Source organism: Gopherus flavomarginatus, chromosome 3 (assembly GCF_025201925.1).
Source record: "Gopherus flavomarginatus isolate rGopFla2 chromosome 3, rGopFla2.mat.asm, whole genome shotgun sequence".
Classification (NCBI taxonomy): domain Eukaryota; kingdom Metazoa; phylum Chordata; order Testudines; family Testudinidae; genus Gopherus; species Gopherus flavomarginatus.
Genome location: NC_066619.1, coordinates 20,898,254 through 20,919,736, shown reverse-complemented (window position 1 = coordinate 20,919,736; position 21,483 = coordinate 20,898,254). Strand labels below are relative to the sequence as shown.

Sequence of the window (21,483 nt, the reverse complement as noted above, 5' to 3'; positions counted from 1 at the left end):
CTGGGTGTGGGTGGCTTGTTAGGGTTGTGGGGCTCATCGGGGGGAGTGCAGGGGGGTGAGGCTTGGGGGGAGCAGCTCCCTGTACAGAAATCCCTCCCCCCACAGCTAAGGAACAATAGGTGGAGGAAGAGGGAGGAAGGAGAGGAGGAGTTTGCAGCTGGGGGAGAAATCTGGAGGTGGGATCTGACCAGGCCCCGGATGTCGTGAAGGGAAAGAGGAAGTCCCATCCTCCCTGGGCCTGCCCAGACTAGCAGCCGAGCTGGGTGCAGGGTAGGAACCCCAATCCCACCTCCTGCCCCACAATGATTTACCTCTCTGCCAGCTGCCCTGGGCACCCGAAACATACTGCTGGGAAGGGTCACATGACCGCTTTTGCGGCTTCCCCGTCAGAAAATCATTTTTCTATGGGGAAGCAAAGACATCTGCAGGGGACATCAATAATGCACATGCACAGTGGTGCAGAATTCCCCCAGGAGTACATATTAGATGATGGTAATATTTCCATTCCCTGGATGCAAATAGGAAGAGGGATGTGTTTACGCTTGGACATCTAGATATGGATGTACAAGTCTGTGACAAATTATCGGAAAGATGATTAGGATATGTTTTTAAAAAGTACTGTATTGCAAGAGATTTTAAAATTAAATAGCAAGTTTGTTGACAATGTTACAACTAAAAGTATGCATAATTTATTTATTTTAAATTTCATGGGGCCTAACTAGTTGTTTTGGGAGTGTTGAAGCACAGGAATCTTTCACTATTTTATCAGGCTTAATCCATGAGTTAATTTTCAAAATAATAATTAGTCTTAGCTATGAACTCAACACCAACACACTAGGCTCGGTTCTTCTACAAAAAGGAAAATATTTTAAGTTTATTCTACATGCTTATACTAAATAACAATTTCCATACTGTCTTGTGCACAGTGCGCCCATACCTTCTAAAGTCTACACTACAGTAGAACTCACCATAATCTGAAATATCACAAGACAGATCTGGTTAACAGAAAAGCAAAATGAAATACACTGAACCCCCAAATGTCAGTTTCCACAATTCAAAATGGGGCTATAATGATACGCTAACTTTATTGGAATGCTTTTCGGAAATCTGTTATAAGGCTTAATTGTAAATGTCACTAAAATCCTTGTATTAAAGCTGCTGTGGAAGTAAAAGACATTAGTATTATTGTCTGAAAACCCAAAATTCAGTTCACAGATCAGTGCTGATGTCATGGGTGGTGGTGATCTCTGTATTTTTGTGATATCAAATCTAAAATAGGCATATTTGAAATCCACTGACAACGTAGAAACAAAAGTATGAGTTTTCTCAATAGAGAAGAATACAATTGGTAGAGAATGTTATGTTTTCTTTCTAGTCCTTCTGATTTATGTTGCACTAATATGCAGATTGCACACATTTTAAAACACATACATTTACTTGAAAATTGTAATGTTTCTTTTTGGAGCTGTTATGGTCTGAGACCATATTTGATTTACAAACACTTCAGTTCACAGGATTGTTTGTGATAAATCATACTGGCATCAGCACTGACCTCAAGAACCATGCCAAAAGTGTATGCTTTTAAAAGCAAAAACAGTAATTTGCCCAATGTCACACAGAAAGTCACACAGATGTCTTGACTCCCAGGGCTGTGTTTTCACCACTAGATGATGCCACCCACACATGCTGGTGGTTCAGTAAATACAATCAGTACCAATCAATGTGTTAGTTGTAACTCAAATGTTTCTAAAGTTTCTCAGCAGTTACAGAATACATTTGCATTCAGTCAAACCCAGCAATCACCTCCATCAGCGCCATGTTGGTTTCAGAGGCTTTCTTGGTACAGACATTATTAGGGTCGAAGACCAACAAATTCCAAAACGTGTTTACTAAGGAATGCTGCTACATGGCCAGCAATCATGTGGTCACCAAAAACTTCCATGGCACAATAAGATCACCTGTGATGAACATAAGTAGAATATCCAGGCAGGTCACATTAAGGACTTGGGTGGCAACTGATCAGCAAGGAGGCAACATCCCTTTGGGATCTGCCATGATGATGATGATTTAAATTCAGCTTTACCTAATTTAAATGCCGCTAGATGCTTTCCTTGCCTATTATTAAAATGAAAGGAAGAAAATTATATATTTTATATATATCCAAATAAATAACTAAAAAAGCGGCAGTGAGGGAAATGCCTTTGAATCACCACAATATATACAGTTTTAGAGTGCATACGTTGCATTATACTAAGTACAATAAAATGATTTTGAAGACAGATCTTTCATTCTGACACCTATCGCAGACTGTTACTATCATCTGGGTTGACAGGTGGTAAGTGTAGAACATTCTACCAGAATAGGTAATGACAATTATTCCCTTGTACTTTATCCACTCAATGTATTGAATTGAAAAAAACAGCTACATGATTTCAATACTGTTTTAAGATGTACAGATTCACAGACAAAATACAAGTGAAGAAAACACTGCAAGAATCCAAATTCTTTTTAGACAGTTTTTCATTACTTTCCAACTAAAAATCCATTTTTTTACAACATTATAGCACAATCAAGAAGTGAATTCCTTCTTGTGTTAGCACAGCAGGATATTACTTACATGTAGGAAATCAGCAAGCAGACCTCTCAAAAAGATATTCAGGTTGGCAAGTTTTAATGAAACTTCCCCCTCCCCCCCACACATAGAGAGAAAGGAACCGAAAAGAAGAGTTAACAGCCGGTGTGTTAAACTGTAAATTTATTCATTTTATGATGCTCAATTCTGGACATCTGATGACAAAAAATTAAAGCAGCTGTCAAGAGGACTTGATGTATCTATGGACTAACAACAGGACACAAAGACTTTCACTCCAAACCCCTAATCCTGCTAACTCGTGCAGATGCTTAACCATGAGTAGGCCAACTGAAGTCAATGGGACTGGTTGTGGTAGTAAGGTTAAGTACATGCAGAAATGTTTGCAGGATCAGGTCCCACATTACTATTTTGAACGTTGCCCAAGTTGGTAGGCTGTGTAGCGGATCACAAACTGAGTAGATGGTTTCAATCCAGGTGTATCTATACAATGATTGCAACCCGGCTGTCAGTCTCATCGGGCTGACCAAGCGTTAAATTGGCCTGGAAAATTACCCTAAATGTAAAAGGATAATTAATCTCAGTGGTTCACCTGAGACAAGGCACTTAAATATACAGCAATGGGTACAGTGGGAACTCTTAGTGTGGTGTACCTTCATTAATTCTAACCATTTCAGAAAAGTCTGAAATATCTGTGGAACATTAATAAAATCATAGTCAGCAAAATGAATATGAATTACCTCATACTGGGGAGGAAATTATTCTACTCTAGGTGTCATGAATTTAAAGTTCCACTCCATCACACTTGGATGCACTTCATTTTATGTGCGAGTTGTCCTGTTGAGTATACACATTAAGTTTTTCCAGGATCCAGCCTCTTCTCTCTTTTTTTTTTTTTTTAAATAAACTATACAGAATGCATGAAAGTTTAACTACCTTTACTCATTTAAATGATACACTTTGCCTTAACCTTGGAATTAAATTCATCTACAAGTACTACAGATCTAAAAGGGCCAAGGTTTGAAGTTTTTGATAGATAGAGTGAAGTCTGTCTGTCAATTCTCAAATGTCACCCTGCGTCATCTGTCTGTCTTAGTTACCTGTTGCATCCTATCATAAACCTATAGTGTGAGCAATCTAGGGCAGAGACTGTCTTCTTGTTACTAGTTTCTATAGCCCTAATACAATGGGTCTTATGTACTACAAATAAAGATATTACTTCGCTAAACACTATTGCCAAACAAATACCAAATCAATAATAAATAAGCAGACTTTCTAAAATTAGGACTTTACTGGCTTGCAAAATATTCACAAAACATTACCAGCCCAGACACAAGATCTACACCGTAAACTTTAATCATGATAGCAATGATAATGAAAAAGATGGATATTTTACTCACCCCAGCTGAGTGAGTGAACAGAATTATTAAAGTAATACATGTGCAGACTATAATTTTTAACAATACAAATATGAGACTAAGGCTGAACATACCTTCTACGGTTGCTTATAAGAGAAGATGAATTATTTCTAGTTTCTTGTTTTATAAAATCACTTACATAGCATTAATTTTAGCCAGCTTTTAAAAGCATCTCATTTCTGTAATGAAGGGTCTTTTCCTTAATGATGACTTTAAAAATCTCACTTTTGTTTTTTCTCAGAAAACCTTCCTCATTTAAGCTGTCACTTGAAGTACAAGTACAAGTTACTCAAGGCAGTTATGAAAATAGATTTAAAACTCCTTGCTATTTCCTAAGATCATCTTGCCTTTTATTATGAAAGGAATTACATAAAACAATAGGGGTCATGTTATGATGACTTTTCTTGTACAACTCATACAAGTTTCCTTAATCAGGAGTTATGTTTAAAGCTACTAATTTCTTAGAGAACTTCCCAGAACTTAGAAATCAAAAGGTGTTATACCATATAATAAGTCACCCTATACTCAGGTTTCAGAGTAGCAGCTATGTTAGTCTGCATCTATACCGTACCATATACTGTTATCTATACAGTGTCTTAATGTACATGGGTGTATTACAACAACATACAATGACAATTATCATCATCTTTCTTTCTGTCCTGAAACTTGTGGAAGGAGAAAGAAGGGGAGATTCCCTGTATTCATGAGTGATATCTAAAGCTATCAGCAATTCTTAAAACAAGATCACAACATTTATTGACCAAAAAGTGCTACCATAACTCAGTGTACTGAATTCATTTAAATCGCTAACCTAGTCAGAGCCTCTGCTGCTGCAGTAAGATCTATACTCCAAGGTTCTGATCTTGCAAAGAGTTATACAAGTGCTTAACTTTATGAACTTCAGGAGTCCTGTTTACCTCAGTTGGGCTACTTACCTGCAGTTAAGTTAAGCATGTGCATAAATCTTCAAAGGAATAGATCCTAAATCTGTAAAGTCACCATCATTTGCAGTCACCCTTGTGTTCATATTCCTGTCCTAATACACAGGGAAATTCCTCCCATAAGGAAAAAATTCTAAAAGATACAACAGGCCTCAGTCCTGCAATGAGCTCTGTGTTGGCTGACACCTGTACCTACGTGAAGTGTCATGTAAATCCACCAAGTGCTATGTGGGTGTAAGCATCTGCTTTCATAACAATAGTAAATTGAGGAAAACAATGGCTATAAAATCCTGAAATCTGGATGGAGAGGAATGAGTTCCTGACTGGCATCCAGTCACTACCAAAAGTTACTAATTCCTAAAGACTAAGGAAGATCTTTAGGAACAGGGGATTTGTTTTAAATGAGCAATAGGTGCCACCATACCCCTATTAACTGATTCTATAATTAGGGTCCAACCAAATTCATGGCAGTGAAAAACATCACAGACCATGAAATCTGATCTCCCCTGTGAAATCTGGCACCTAGTCAGGGGTCCTACCCTATGCAGGGCTCCAGCTGCTAGTCCCAGCTGGGGATAGGGAGGGACAAGACTTGCTCTTCTCCTGAAGGGGCTACTCCTGGGATGGGTCAGACCCACCTCCAGGATTTCCCCCAGCTGCAGGAAGCTCCGCAGTTCCAGCTGTCACCTCTACCCCCGTGACCCAGGAGACTGCTGGGAAAACCAGACATATGGTAATCCAACCCTCCCATACCCTGCAATCCTCACTTCTGTGCTGGTGGGGGTGGTGGTACTGGCTTTAGAGCTGGGCTCCCAGTCAGCAGCCTCTCTCTCTGGTGGCCCAGCTCTGAAGGCAGCGCTCCTGCCAGCAGTGAGGCAGAAGTACAGGTGTCAATCCCATGACCTGCCTACAATAGCCTTGCGACCCCCACACTCTGCCTGCCTTTTGGGTCAGGACTCCCAGGGTTACTAAATGGTCAAGTTTCACATGTAAACTCAAAGCCTGAAATTGACAAATTTTAAAAACCCCTGGCCCTGAAACTGACCAAAATGGAATTTGGTATGGTGCCACGTATAATACTTGTGGTGATGGAGAGTGTCCACAACTCAAATAAAACCTGGTACTACTGTAACATTTGTCTCACCTCCACAGGCATTATGGCCCAATAGGCAAAAAGAATTCTTCCACCTCCATATTGTAACCACACGTTGTGCCATGATACTCGTGGAAACTCAACCCTTATTGAGTCCAATTTCTAAAAGAGTACTAATTCATAAAGGCACATAACTGTTTGGAAAGTGAAAGCTGTAACACAATTAACTGAATTAGTACAGTCAGGTGACAGCAATGTGTCTGCAACTCACCCAGATCCTGAACCCCCTGACTGGGGTAATTCCAAGAGGATGTTAGCAAGTGCCTGCCACCCACTCAACCCCCCTGAAATAACCCAGTTGACACCCAGCTGAGTTGCAGGGGAGTGCCAGGCAGCCTCTGTCCCCACACCTAGCTGGGCTCACGCTAAAGGGGGGCAGGATTGCCAGGCAGAGCCCCAAGGGGACACAAGCTGCAGGGGGGGGGGGCGGTGGGGGCAGGCACAGCCCGGCCCCAAGGGCACTTACGCTGCGCGGAGAAGGGGGGCCAGGCAGAGCCCCAAGGGGACTCACGCTGCCGGGGGAGGGGGGACAGAAGCGGTGGCCAGGCACAGCCCGGCCCCAAGGCAGGACCAAGCCCCGCGCCCCCTGGCAAGGGGGTCACACCCGGAGAAGGAGACAAAGCCTCCTGCCTAGAAGTGGGGGCGTGGGTCCCCCGTGGGACTAGGAGAGACACCCCTCCCCCGAAGTGAGGCACTTACCTGTACAGGCAAGCCCCGATCTTGCCGCAGTCTGTGGTCCGTGGCCCAGCCCTGGACCCCGCACGTGGGGAAGGGGGTACCCAGGGCTCTGCCCCGTGCCCCACTCTCGGGTACAGTAAATCAGCTGACAAGCGCTATCCTTCTGCCGTGACTCCCACAGCAAGTGTCGCAAAGCCTCACCGCACTGACTGACGGCAGGCTGACGAATGGGCGTAACTATGGAGACCACATCGGCGTGATCCCTCCCCTATTGGTGGACGGGACGGGAGCCGGGTAGGCGGCGCGTCACGGCTGCAGTGCTGGGTGGGGTGGCTCGGCTTCCACAGCTCCCTGCCTTGGGGAGGGGGAGAGGCCTATGGGGCAGTATTTGCGGGGCTCGGGGGTGCCTTGGCAGGGGACAATGGCAGTGGCTTTGGAGAGCTCTTTATATTATTTAGTCATTGGCGTCTCACAGCGCCTAGCCGCCTACTCAGGGGCTGTGCTAAATCAGGGAAAGGCTATTTTATTCTCAGCGTATCTCCAGGGAGCGTTCCTCTGGAATTACTAATAGCTATCATAAGTAAACCAGTACTTGCTAAGAGGCTCTTCAGTCTAGCACAGGAAGGTATAATAGGCTCTGATGCCTGGAAGTTGAAGCTGGACAACTTCAGACTGGAAATAAGGTCTATAGAATCAAAGCCTTTTAAGGTCAGAAGGGACCAGTATGATTGTCTAGTCTGGTCTCCTGTACAACGCAGGCTACAGAATCTCACTCACCCACTCCTGTATCAAACCCCTAACTTACGTATAATGGTGAGAGTAATTAACTATTGGAATAATTTATTGACAATGGAGGTGGTTTCACCATCACTGGCCATTTTTTAATCACAGCTGGATGTTTTTCTATAACATTAAGACTTCCGGGGAGTGTGGAGGAGAGTTCTATTTCCTGTGTTATACAGGAGATCAGACTATGTTCACAATGGTCCCTTCTTGCCTTGGAATCTGTGAACTAATAAATATTCCACAATAACTAATAATTATTCTGCAGGAGCTAGTTCAGTAAATTTTCAAGTGCAGACAAGCTCTAAACACTGGAGAGTTAGTACAGGGTGCCCACCCATGTGAGGGGTACCTACTTTGTGGGTGTTGTAGTTTTATCTATGAAGAATATGTGTTTGTTAAAGTACCTACAGGGAAAATACTAAGAGAGTATGATGATAGTACCAAATAACTTCCCTAACTCAAAAAGGAATACTTGTGGCACCTTAAAGACCAACAAATTTATTTGAGCATAAGCTTTTGTGGGCTACAGCCCACTTCATCAGATGCATGGACTGGAACATACAGCAAGAAGATATTTATACAAACAGCGAACATGAAAAGGTGGAAGTAGCCATACCAACTGTAAGAGGCCAATTAATTGAGAAGAGCTATCATCAGCAGGAGGAAAAAACTTCCCTAACTCAGTTTTTTCGGGGGAATACTTGCTACTTAACAGAGATGCTGTGAAAACTAATAAATTAATCTTTGTAAAACTCTAAAGAGCTACCTTAAAGTTATTTTTATAACCCATAAGACAGTAACTGTAAGAGTACTTAATGACTGTAATTTGAGCATGAAAGAAAACTGGTGGTTGTCACATTCCAAGTTGCAATCCAGACTAGTGAGGGGTTGTCACCACCTGCCCTGCATCTTTGGGTGCTTCACAGTGCTTTGCTGCTGTAGTTCCCAACCTGGGCTACTCACAAATAGCATGCAGGTCACACCTTGGGTGTCTGGGTATAACCATAGCCTGCCAGAAACCCCCTGGTCACACTCTGGTTTCCACCAGCCTTGGTTACCACTTGCAGAGTGACCCCAACACACTCTCAGTCCTGAATTTTCCCCAAAACGTTTGTTCTGTATTGTTCATCCCTCTCCCGGACAGTTCAAATATTAGAGGTCCCCTTATAAGGGGTCAGTATTCAACAGTTTGCTTTTAAGTGGAGGTATTCAGTTCAGTTTAAATGCAACACTGGATTAGTTCTGATTCCAAAATAAAATGTTTATTTAACTACAAAGAGAGAGATTTTAAGTTAGTACAATTATAAGGTATTAAAGTTAGAAATGATTACAAGAGGAATGAAGATAAAATGATCTCCAGTAGCTAACACTTAAACTAGACTTGGTTCAAAGTAAAATCTCAACCATATGTTCCTAGTGTCAGGGCTATTCAAAGTCCAAGGTGTGGCATTCTGTATCTCGGGGGAGAGTTTACCGCCATATTCCTCATTTATATATATATATAATTTATATTGCATATAAACCAGGCCGCATGAGGTATCAGAAGAAAGGTTATGATCTGCTGAAAGTCACTGTTCTATCGAAATAGGTATATCATTAATGCACAAAGCTATAAGAATTGTGTTGTATGGCTGTCACTAAAATATGCTGTGGATTTGGGAAGCGCGCAGATACTAGCTCTCCAGAGACAATGCCAAGGAAAGTAACCAACATCTGGGTGGGTGTTAAACAACTATTAACAGCCATTGTCCAGCAAGGGAGCTACAATTCAATGACTGACCTACACATATCAGGGGAATTGCTCAACCTTGCCTGGAGACTCAACAATGTCTACCAGACATGCCTGGACTTGTGTTCTACAAGCTCATCAGACTGAGGGTATAAAACAGAACACAGGGGCCCCATGCTTGGCCTTTTCATCTCCCCCCACCTATGCTGCAAGCAACACAGACATTCAGAAGACTCTAGCAGAGAAGACTGGCCCAGGTTTAAGGGACAAACCTGTATATTAAGGACTGCAATAATCAGTAGGGTGAGAAAAACTGCTTAATCTAGATGTTGCCCAGTCTAATAGGGTTGAGAGTTTAGACTACGTGCTTATATTTTCTTTTCTTTTGGTAACTTATTCTGAGTTTTTTGCCTATCACTTGTAATCACTTAAAATCTATCTTTTGTAGTCAACAAATTTGTTTAACTGTTTATCTTCACCGGTGAATTTCCCTGAAGTGTTTGGTAAGGGTGTTTTCTCAGGTTTACAAAGGCTGGTTCATATCCACTTTCCATTGATGAAGTGGTAAACCAATTAGTACATTTGAACTGCTCATCTTGAGCAGTGCAAGATGGTATATTCGTGAGGTACAAGGCTGAGAGCTGGGGGGATTTGGCTGGTGCCTTTCTCTATGTGATTCATGAGTAACTCTGGGAGCAAGCATGCAATCTAGTTGGGCTCCACACACGGTTGTGCTGAGTGATAACAGCACCTGGAGGGGCTTGCTACTTGTTACTAGCAAACCATTGTGAGACATCCCAGGCTGGAGAGTTAAGGGGGCACAGCACTCTCACAGTCCCAGGTTGCACCCCAGGGATCCTATTACACAAGGGCTGGTTCCTTTGTCGTCTTAGGTGAAAGAGAAAGAGAGCAAAAAAGGTAGATACTGGGGTGGTTTTGCTCTTTATGTTCATAATCCAAATACCCTCTGAAATGCATTTTTCTGAGGGTTACCCCTAGATAAGTTCTTTCCAGCTATGAGGATGGAGACATAGAGTCTCTTGGTGAAAGAGGTTCCATGTTGCTTGCTAAAATGTAGATCGATCTGTTCCTGTCCCTCTTCGTTGCCAAAGAATGGCCACTTGACAGGTGGTTGCCAATTGACTTTGCTAACACCTGGCTAGAGGCATTAGCTTGTCCTCTGTCTTTGAGGAATAGGTTTACCCACTCCCCAGACTTGTCCGGTAAACACATTTTAGTCATAATTTCATCTTATGTTCGTAACCTTAGAGATAATGTTGCTACGCACATTTCACCATGATATTATTGACCAGTGAGTTATTAGTTTTCAAATGATATCTCACAAGGCATATTTTGTACAAAGATTATTGCAATCGTGTGTAGGGTCTGACTACAGGGGTGCATTTGGTCACATGCTACCTTCAAGACTGCTCAACAGTATTTATGAAAATACATGACAGACTGTATGATAAAATACTTTTTTATATATATTTAATTATACAATATTTAAATTACTTGGGGGGGGGAGTATCCCAGTTTTAAATTTTATTTTTCAGCTTGTTATATTCTGGAGCACTCGTGTACTAATGTTCTATTATTATTATTAAGAGCACAGTAAATTTAATATAGTATTTCTTATAAAATGATAAAAATTTGCACTTTATTCCTTAATTTCTTATGGTTTTCAATACAGTGCTTTTATACATATAAAACAACAATAAATAAAACAAACTAGAAATGGACAAGTTTTACCAAAATGTACACAATATCCATAATACATATGTGCTGCCCTAATGTAAAGGGGAGCTGACAGCAGTACAGTAAATTACCAGTCACATATTTGAGGAGTCAATAGCAAACACAGGATTAGAACCCAGCAACTAAAATCTCTACATTCAATACTCCAGACTATATTTCATCTTAGCTGGAGCTGCTGTTTGTCTATAGCACTTACTGTTTCCAGTTGTAGCCATGAGTGTTCAGCACTTCTGCAAATGAGGCCTCACATATGTCATATCTGACACCCAGAAAAAATGGAATACATTATTAGTGGCTTCCTGTGGGAAAAAATGTTTTAAATGACTTGCCTTGCATAATTTAGAAAACCTGCTAAAGCCATGGATAGAGCCCAGGTTAGTAGCTTTTCTCACAAGAGTAGCTAGTTTTCATCCTGAGGCTAACCCCACCTTCTAACTTCTAAAAGCAACTGAAGTAGCGATCTTAAGGACAACAGACTCATTAACAACATGACCCTGATTTGTTTCCTGAGTGCTGTCTATCATGTGAATTAAATGAGGCAAAGGTCTTATGGAAAAATTGTAGGTTATAAACTTTATTTTAGGCATTTCCTAGCTTTTCAGTGCTGACTTTGCAACTTAAATAACATTCTTCTGGTGTATGTTTTTTGTATGTATAATTCTCCTAGTTTTTCAGTAAAAATAGCAGAAACATTTATTTACCACAAAAACAATGAACCAAATTAATCAGTGGTGTTATCTGCCTGAGTTATAGGAGAGATGTTTTCCTACCTGATGTTTAAAAATGCATAGCACTTCACAATTATTTACAACAGAAAGTGAAGAATAACTTCCACAACTTAAATTAGAGGGAGCATTTTATGTTGGACAAAAGCAATTAGAGAAATTGGACATAGTTTGCTTTACTACTTATGTTGACACACAAGATGTCAGCTAAATACGGACTAGGTATAAAGTATATTCCCCAATCACCAGCTCCACGTAACTGTTGGGTAAAGATGAAGCTGATCAACTCCAACTTTTTATTGCGGAGATGTAACAAGCAATTTTATTCAACTACTACGGAAGATAAAAGTACAAACACATACTGTGACTGTGTGCATATATTTTTGATGATAAAAGTCATGCAAATATATATATGCAAATACATACATCTAATCTGACTCCTGGCAAGTAAGAATGGATGCTCCTGTCATCCAAGAACAGATGCTTGCCTGGGACAGCAAACTATTAGTGATTAATTACTTTCAGCTGAGAGATGAAGGTTTTCCAGTTAGCCTAGGTCAGTAGGACTGAGAGCCACTGCTTGTCAGGTTCATATGACATTGTAGCAATACAACTGAGCAATTTTCCTTGCTTTCATGGTTATGTCAAGTTTAGTCTTTTAAATTTAAGCTAATTATTTTTAAAAACTCCTCCAATATAGGAGCCTTTTGTTTTGAGTTATACCAAAATATATTTATTTAAATATGCATGATAAAACAATAGTAAATATTAATGTATAAGAAGATTTTAAAAACAGTTTTATTTACTCATTTTAACATATTATTACAGTAGTATAATTTTGTTATGACTTGGGTGAAACCTTGTTATTGGTTAAATTAAAACTGATGTGCAGACATACCCTTCACTTAAGACAGTTGTAAGAAATGTTTAAGGGGCCACATTTAAAACAAGCCTAATAAAATCGGCTAGAAACTAGGACCTGCTGGGCAAAGGTTTGATTGGGTATTATGAGTGGGTAAAAAAGACAAGCTGGTAACTGAGAAGAGGCAGAAACAAAACCAAGCAATAACTTGGGTACCCAGTGTGCCCCTGGAGAAAGCTAGCAAGAGAACTTTTGAGTCTGTTGGCTAAAGAGACTTGGGCCTATAAGCTAAGGAACTGCTTCTTTTATTCTTGGTTCCTTCTGCATTAGAGAAGTTGGACTTTGTATGTTCCTTGTAATAAATCAGATTCATCAAGGAAAATACCACATTCAGTCATCTGTTTCTATTCCCAACTGGAACATCTGGAACCAAGGCACAGCCTAGAACTTTGACAAGCTGCTCCCGGTTGAAAAAAGGCAAAAACTTTTTATTTGTATTGCAGTAGTTGACTTGTACAAACACATAAGGAGAGCAATTCCTGCTTTGGGTAGTTTAGTTCTCATATGATAAGAGAAGGAATTTAAATATATCAGTAGACACCCACAGGATCTGTTCGTCAAGGTTTTCTACAGCAAGGTTTTCTCAAGAAAACCTACAAGGTTTTCTGCTGAGTCTAATGCTCAAGGTTTTCTACTGTTTGTACTTGATGTTCTCTCCCCTGTCCTGATTGACTGTTTGCTCCAGCTGTTTCCCCACTACCACCACCTCACTGTCTTCACCTCTGCCTCTCCCCACTTATTACCTTGCATGCTTTTCTTCTCCTTTTCCCTGACCTCCTACCTTCAGTGTCTCCTCTCCCTGGCTGTCTTTCCATTTAACAAATCCCTGCATAACAAAACCCCACCCCAAATCAAATCCAAATCATGGCACTAATATGATGTTTCCAGGACATCTCATTGTTCATTCATTTGTGTTGCATCCCTTTCTCCTACCCTTTGTCTTCAGCGCAGGGACTATCTACTACTCTTTTTGTACAGTGCACAGCACAATGCAGCTCCACTCTCAGTTGGTCCGTATGTTAGGTTGGGTTCATTTTCATATGTTTTGTGACTACAGAAATCCATGTTGGTTCTAAAATGGAGTTTTGTACCCAGGTGAGCTATAGGTCTATTTTCTCACTCTTTTATTTCTCCTGGAGTTGTAAACAACTTTCAGTCAGAACGGGTTTTCCTAAGGGCTTTCCCAGAAGGGGCTTCCCGCCTTTTCTAAGGGGTTTCCCGGGCAAGTGTATAAAAGGCTGCCCTGACCATGGCCTCAGGACTGTCCATCTGAGTGGCAGCCAGAGACAGTTATGGGTCACAGATCTTACCTGCAGGCATCTATCCATAATAGTGATAGAAGGGCTAGGGATTTTTCTCAAACAGCTTCCTCACCTGTAAAGAGAAGAGAGAGAAGAAACAACACTTACCTTTGTCATCATCTGTCACTGTTCTCCTGAGTGTACCATCTGTTCTGCTTCTCGTGATCCCAAAGGAACATCAAGGGATCCCTTGGAGCTCTTCTCCAAAGGCTTGCCATTAGCCCGAGTATTGAGGTCCCAAGCACCTGCCGTCGCTTTGATCTGTGAAGAAGGTTTTTATATCTGTTTTGTAGGGTTGAGTTTGGGAGTAATCACTGTATTGTGCAATTTTGCTGTTTATTCCCTTTATTTGTCCCACTCTTTGTTATAAACCCTTCAATACACCTTATTTGATTTTATCTTTACTGATTGACTCCTCATTATTTAGGGTGGGAGGGGTCCTCTTTGCAGGAGAAGAGATCCTACCAGATGACAGATGCTGGACAGGGAGGCCAAACCTAGGGAGACAGAAAGCATAAGGGTCTCTTTTCTCATCACACACACACACTCCTTTGTCTTTCAGTCCTTTCCCTTTAACACCTAGATACTACTGTATTGCAAATAATACGTAACTCTACTGGTCACTGTATGTTATGCATACCCCATTATGCCTGTTACAGTATAAGCTTCAAGGCCTCGTTCTTTAACTCAGGCTAAAGCAATTTATAGTTTTAGATCTGGAGATCGCTGGTGTCTATCAAGATGATGACCATCACATAAGTGGGAGCTCATCTGGGATTCAAACTACTGTGAACCTCAAATGCTCGGGACAAACTTCCTCTGTCCAGGAGAAATATGTAATCCATATTTACATGTGTCATTCTCTGTGCCTAATCCATAGAGGTTATAGGTCTTTTATAGCTGTCACCCTGTGTCATAAACAGATAGTTAAGGGTTAATGTCTCTTTTACCTGTAAAGGGTTAAGAAGCTTAGTAAACCTGGCTGACACCAGACCAGAGGACCAACGGTGGGACAAGATACTTTCAAATCTTGGTGGAGGGAAGTCTTTGTTTGTGCTGTTTGTTTTGTTCTTTGTTCGCTCTTGGGGCTAAGAGGGACCAGATGTACACCCAGGTTTTCTCCAATCTTTCTGAATCAGTCTCTCATGTTTCAAAATAGTAAGTAATAGCCAGGAAAGGCGGATTAGTCTTATGTTTGTTTTCTTTCAACTTGTGAATGTTTTTCCTTTTGCTGTAAGGATTTTTACCTCTATTTGCTGTAACTTTGAATCTCAGGCTAGGGGGGCGGGGAAGTCCCTCTAGTCTATATGAATCTGAAAACCCTATAAGCATTTACCATCCTGATTTTACAGAGATAATTTTTACTTTTTCTTTCTTTAATTAAAAGCTTTCTTTTTAAGAACTTGATTGATTTTTCCTTGTTTTGGAATCCAAGGGATTGAGTCTAAACTCACCAGGGATTGGTAGGGGGAAAAGGAAGGGAATGGTTAATTCCTCTTTGTTTTAAGATCCAAGGAGTTTGGATCTGTATAGTTTCCCAAGGCAACCCAGGGAGGGGAAAGTCTGGGGGGGGGGGAAGAAGGGGGGATGGTTTATTTCTCCTTGTTTTAAGACCCAAGGGGTTTGGGTCTTGGGTTCCCCAGGGAAGGTTTTGGGGAAACAGGAAGTGTGCCAAACACTATATTTTGGCTAGAGGCAGCGTACCAAATTTAAGCTGGTAATTAAGCTTAAAAGTGATCATGCAGGTCCCCACTTTTTGAACGCTAAAGTTCAAAATGGGGGAGAAACCTTGGCACCTTGAGACCCAGCTTTAAGCTATAGAGACTCATGCTTTCAGCTCTGAAAATTCAGATTCCAGTCTCTGGTGTTGGCCAAGATGGCGACTATTACTTTGCAATATTATACTGCTTGTGTAGACAAGGAGTGCTGGTGAACTTGCTGTCATGTTATAATTAATCCTGCCAGCACCAGTTACTCCATTGTCCGATCTGCTTTTTTGTATTTGCACAGGCAACTGCAAATAGCAGTTTGGTCAGGAATAGCAGGATAGGTGCTACTTTATTATACTGCTGCACATGGACAGGGACAAAATAAGAGTGAAACAGGATTGGTAGTTGTAGAGAGATGTTTGTAGAAGATTATAATTAAGAGATGCTCCCTCATAAGGGACAGTACTATGCAGGGTGGATAAAAATCAATTTTTTTTAAATAAAAAAAATTGGATTTTTTTGATAAAATGCTTTTGAGGAAAAAAACTATTTAAAGATATCTTTGATCTATAATGTATCTTAATTAAAACTATCTCATCATGGAATAGGGACTATAAATTCTAATTCTATAGTATGAGACAATATATTCATCTAATGTTTTAGAAATTTTGTAAATAAGTTCCAATAGTTCATGGATTAGGGACACAATTTTATGGGGATTCAGGGGCTTCTGTATAGATTATTTAGATTAATCTGTCTTATCTACCCAATGGGACTCAGTGATCAGTATAGATACCATCAGAGATGCTTAGCTTTGCAGTTCTCAAACTGTGGATTTGTGTTTCCACAGATAACATGCTTGTCAACAGTAAAAATGTTTTCAAATATATAATAAATAAATAATATAGAGAGGTGAGAAATAACAGACTTCAACCCTATTGTTCCTCTGCAAATTTTTTTACACAGAGTCAATCCCTTACCTCTCTCTTAGAGTGCAAATTTTCAAAAAGTTCAATGAACAGAAGATTGTTGGGGGCGGAATAGATCTGGACAAGGAGAAGAAATCTGGAGATAACTGTGAAAAGGAAGGCACAGGCAGTAGAAACAAAAGTGAAACTGTTTTAGCAACATATTCCAGAAGTCTTGAGGTCTTTTTCAGTATAGCCTTCATTGATTTGAGTTCTACTATACCATTCTCTCACTAGAAGGGAAAAACTAACGGCAGCAGGCCATAAAAGAGACCCAGTTTGGGAATATTTTAATAAAGTTCTTCTACCTGTGGGTAAGACAGGCATGTGTGCAAAATGCAAACAGTGCAACAAAGAAATGTAAGGCTTGGTTGCCCGAATGAAACAACATCATGAGAAGTGTTTCTATGCACTGAAAAAAGTGGGAGGAACCAAGCTAACTTTCCCACAAGACATGCGATGAAACTTAGTAGTGGACTGTTTTGAGCACTATATTAAGAACCAGCCTATTCTGATGACAGTTTGTGAACAAAATTGTGAAAAAAATAGATGGCACTGTCACAACCACAGTTCTCAACACTGGGCTTAGGAGAAATGCTGAACACATGCTGAGCACCCTGAAGCCTATTTCTGTAGCCTTGAACAAAATACAGGGAAATAGCTGTTTTATTGCTGATGCTGTTGAAATTTGGAAGGAACTGAGTGAGATCTTAAAAAGAGAAATATTTAACGACTGAGTTAAATTACAAGCATTAAAAAAACAAATGGGACAAGCACTATCTCCAGCTCATTTTCTTGCCCATATTCTCAATACTCAGTACCAGGGTCAAACCTTAACTGCTGAAGAAGAGGCGCTAGCTATGATATGGACATCCAGCTATCATCCCTCCATAATGCCAACTATAATAAACTTCACAGCTCAGGGTGTACGATTCAAGAAATATAGGTTTGCTGCTGATGTTTTAAAGAAAGTCACACCAATGAACTGATGGAAGTCACTTAAGCACTTGTATTCAGGGACTGTTGAAGTGATAATCTCACTTTTAACACCAGTAGCTTCTTCTGCTGGTGTAGAAAGAATATTTTAATCTTTTGGATTAATTCATTCCAAATTGAGAAATTGTTTGGGACCTGAAAAAACAGGAAAGCTTGTTTTTCTTTTCCAGATTATGAACAAACATGAAAATGAAAGTGAATATGACTGAGTTATCTGTAGAAGCCAATGTTTTAAGTTTCTCATGTTGACCTGCTTGTTTTGTTTAAAATATTATGTTTGCTGTTGAAGAAAAAAATCCGGAATACATAACATTGTTTTAGTTAAAACAATTTAAATGTCTGTCTGGTGTTGTTCTCCTCCTAATATTAATGATTAACCTGTTGACAAAGATAGTTCACCTCCCAATGACTTCATAAATATCTGCTTCAATTACCTTTGGTAAATGAAATAACCAAACATTCATTTTCTGATATTGCTGTAAAACTAATCTGAAAAGTTTTCAAAATAAATCACTTTAAAAATGTATAGTGTGTACCTTCTAAAAATGAAACCTACATCTATCTCTGAGTTGTGAATAATATGTATTAAGGTTATAACAATCAACAAGAATGCACTTCTATGTAGAAATCCATGATTAAATTGAGTCTTCCTGACTTGTGATTTAAATCATGATTTAAATCAAATACACCCTAGTACTATGAACATAGGAATTTGGAGACGTGCCCTGAAGGCAAGGTGGGAACACTGCATGGCTGTGTTCAGCTGTTCACCAGAGATGCTCTCCAGTTTCTTTTATTAAAATTTTATTCACTGGTTTGTTATTTAATGAACCCTAGGATCATTATATGGTGTCATAAATGCTGAATGAGAAGGAAACTCCAGTCATTTTGAAGTTAACACTTGTGTTTACAACTGAAAGCAGAGACAAAGGCTATGGCTACACTCGAAACTTGGCAGCGCTTTGAAGTGCAAGTGTGGTCGCAGCGCCAACGCTGGGAGAGAGCTCTCCCAGCGCTGCATGTACTCCACCTCCCCATGGGGATTAACTTGCAGCACGCTCCCAGCGCTGGGACACTGTTTACACTGTCGCTTTACAGCGCTGTATCTTGCAGCGCTCAGGGGTGTGTTTTTTTTCACACCCCTGAGCGAGAAAGTTGCAGCGCTGTAAAACGGCAGCGTAGCCATGGCCAGAGTGAGTCCCCAGAGAAGCACTTGGAGCACCAGGCACAGAGGCTTTTTTGCATGTATTTGGTGAGCACAGTAGTAGCTTGACTAGCTTAAGAAGGGGAGGAAAAGCCAAAAATAGATGTGTTGCAACCTCCACCCACTCTGCAATTGTCAGGCAATGTGGCAGAGAACTAGAAAAAATTCAGACAGTGATTTGACTTGTACAGTAAAAACGGTGTTATCTGGTACTTTACCAACTGCAAGGCCCTAGAAACCAGCATTTCTGATTTTTTATGTGTGTATATATATGGAGATGAAGATATACATATCTCATGGAACCAGAAGGGACCTTGAAAGGTCACTGAGATCAGCCCCCTGCCTTCACTAGGAGGACCAAGTATTGCTTTTGCCCCACATCCCTAAGTGGCCCCTTCAAGGATTGAATTTACAATGCTGGGTTTAGCAGGCTAATGCTCAAACCACTGAGCTATCCCTCTCCCCCTGAAAAGTCTCCATTAAAAGTCTGGTTGGCGTGGGGCCAGCTCGGTGTGGTTCTCCAGAAGCATCAACATGTCCCTGTTGCTCCTAGGTGGAGGAACGGCCACGGGGCTCCGTCCGCTGCCCCCGCCCCTAATGCTGGCTCCACAGCTACCATTGTCTGGGAACCGCAGCCAGTGGGAGCTGCGGGAGTGCAAATGTGGGCAACAGCAGCATGCACAGCCACCTGGCCACACCTCTGCCTAGGAGCAGCAGGGACATGTCACTGCTTGTGGGTGGTACGGGGAGACTTTGGCAAACCAGTAAAGTGCCTGAAACCACTATGGCTTATTGTTAAAGACAGCCAATCAGGAAGCTGTTAAAAGCAAGTCTCAGCTTGACCAAGGCAGGAGGGGAGGGGGATTTAGGGTGCCACCGAAAGGGCAGCTTGACCCCCCTCCTTCCTGACAAGAATTGGGTTGAAATTGCTGATACATGCATTTTCAAAGAGTAGGATATGCCCCAGGAATGTCCATTGAGGTCTCAAGGCTGCAAGTTCTGGAAAAACCCATACCTGGTTAATCAATAATCAGAAGGAACCTCTTGCTTGAAACTGCTTCCTTAACAAGGTTTCTTTCATTACTAATGTATAAATAAGGGGAAAAAGCTTGAGACAGGTGGGACTCATTTCAGGACTGGCCTCTCTCTCTGGATGCATCTTGTTTTCCCCAGCAGCAGACGGGCTGTTGCTGTATCACTCAAGAGCCACATTCAGCTTTGTAATTATCAAGGGTTGGGGTGTTTTACTAACTTGTTGCGGATGTGTGTAAGTGCTTGAGACAAAAGTTTAGCTTTAAGTGAAAAGCACTCTTGTGTTGTCCTGTTTGTGCCAGCCATCTATCGGTCAGATAGCCATGTCTCCCCTGATTTATCTCCTTGCACAGAGTAAAAGTTACCAAGAGCTTTGGGTTGAAAGAACCCCGGGTAACAGTGGGGAACCACCCGAGGTGAGCACTGCCAGGATCCAGTACCCCAAAAACCCTCCCACTCCCCCAACCCCCTGCCTCAAATTTCCTTCTGCACCCAAACTCCCTCCCAAAGCCCACACTCTGCACTCCCTCCCGTGCCCCAGCCCTGAGCCCCCTCCCATACTCAAAATCCCTCCCTTCATTGGTAAGTATAACTCTTAGTTAATCAGAATTTTTGACTAACCGGCACCCCCCAACCCCTAACATGCGTGATAAAAGTTTTTTCGGTACTTAGCAGCCATAGGGGCAGAGTTGAAAAACAATGAAGTGAAATCATCAATCTTTTTGCATGTTGTCGGGGAGGAAGCATTGGATATTTATAACAAATTTAAGTTTGAAGAAGGTGAAAGCATGAAGTTAAGTAAAATACTGACTAAATTTGAGGAACATTGCATGACAAAAATGAATGAAACCTTTGAGAGAGACAATTTTTTTACATTGATGCAAAAAACTGGTGACACCAGTGACAAAGTGGGAATGTTCTTAATGTTTTGTCTGAATATTTGTGCCTCAGTTTCCCCTATGTGTACTCAAATATCTAGGTTGTGGGACAAGGGTTTGTGATTGTTGAAGAGACTCCTAGAGGGCAGGTGTGACTGCCATATGGCTGTCTCGCTCCAGATAATGGCTGACACTCTGTATGTTGGCAACCAATGGCCATCCTCTGCAACAGCCAGCTGGAGATGTTAGAGAACACAGAGAGAGGTGGAGGCCAGGTGACCTGTTTGCTCAGGAAAGAGACAAAGGAATGGAGGTGGGGCAGCTAGGTTTGATTGAGACTGGGCTGCAGGAAGCTGATCAGTCTGCTGTTTGGGGACTCAAATTGGAGAAATGGTCTGAGGTAAACCGGATGAAGTTCAATAAAGACAAATGCAAAGTGCTCCACTTAAGAAGGAACAATCAGTTTCACACATACAGAATGGGAAGAGACTGTCTAGAAAGTAGTATGGCAGAAAGAGATCTAGGGGTCATAGTGGACCACAAGCTAAATATGAGTCAACAGTGTGATACTGTTGCAAAAAAAGCAAACGTGATTCTGGGATGCATTAACAGGTGTGTTGTAAACAAGACACGAGAAGTCATTCTTCCGCTCTACTCTGCGCTGGTTAGGCCTCAGCTGGAGTATTGTGTCCAGT

General features: G+C 41.2%; 1 protein-coding gene across 7 annotated transcripts in view; it reads right to left on the bottom strand.

The window, feature by feature from the left end:
- Positions 1-6,985, bottom strand: part of WDR7 (WD repeat domain 7) — a 367,588-nt gene extending 360,603 nt beyond the window's left edge. For all 7 annotated transcript variants that reach the window (XR_007773255.1, XM_050944630.1, XM_050944631.1 and 4 more), the window contains exon 1: positions 6,802-6,985. The gene's annotated coding sequence lies outside the window, so the exon portion shown is untranslated. The remainder of the gene's footprint in view (positions 1-6,801) is intronic.
- Positions 6,986-21,483: the final 14,498 nt, after the last annotated feature.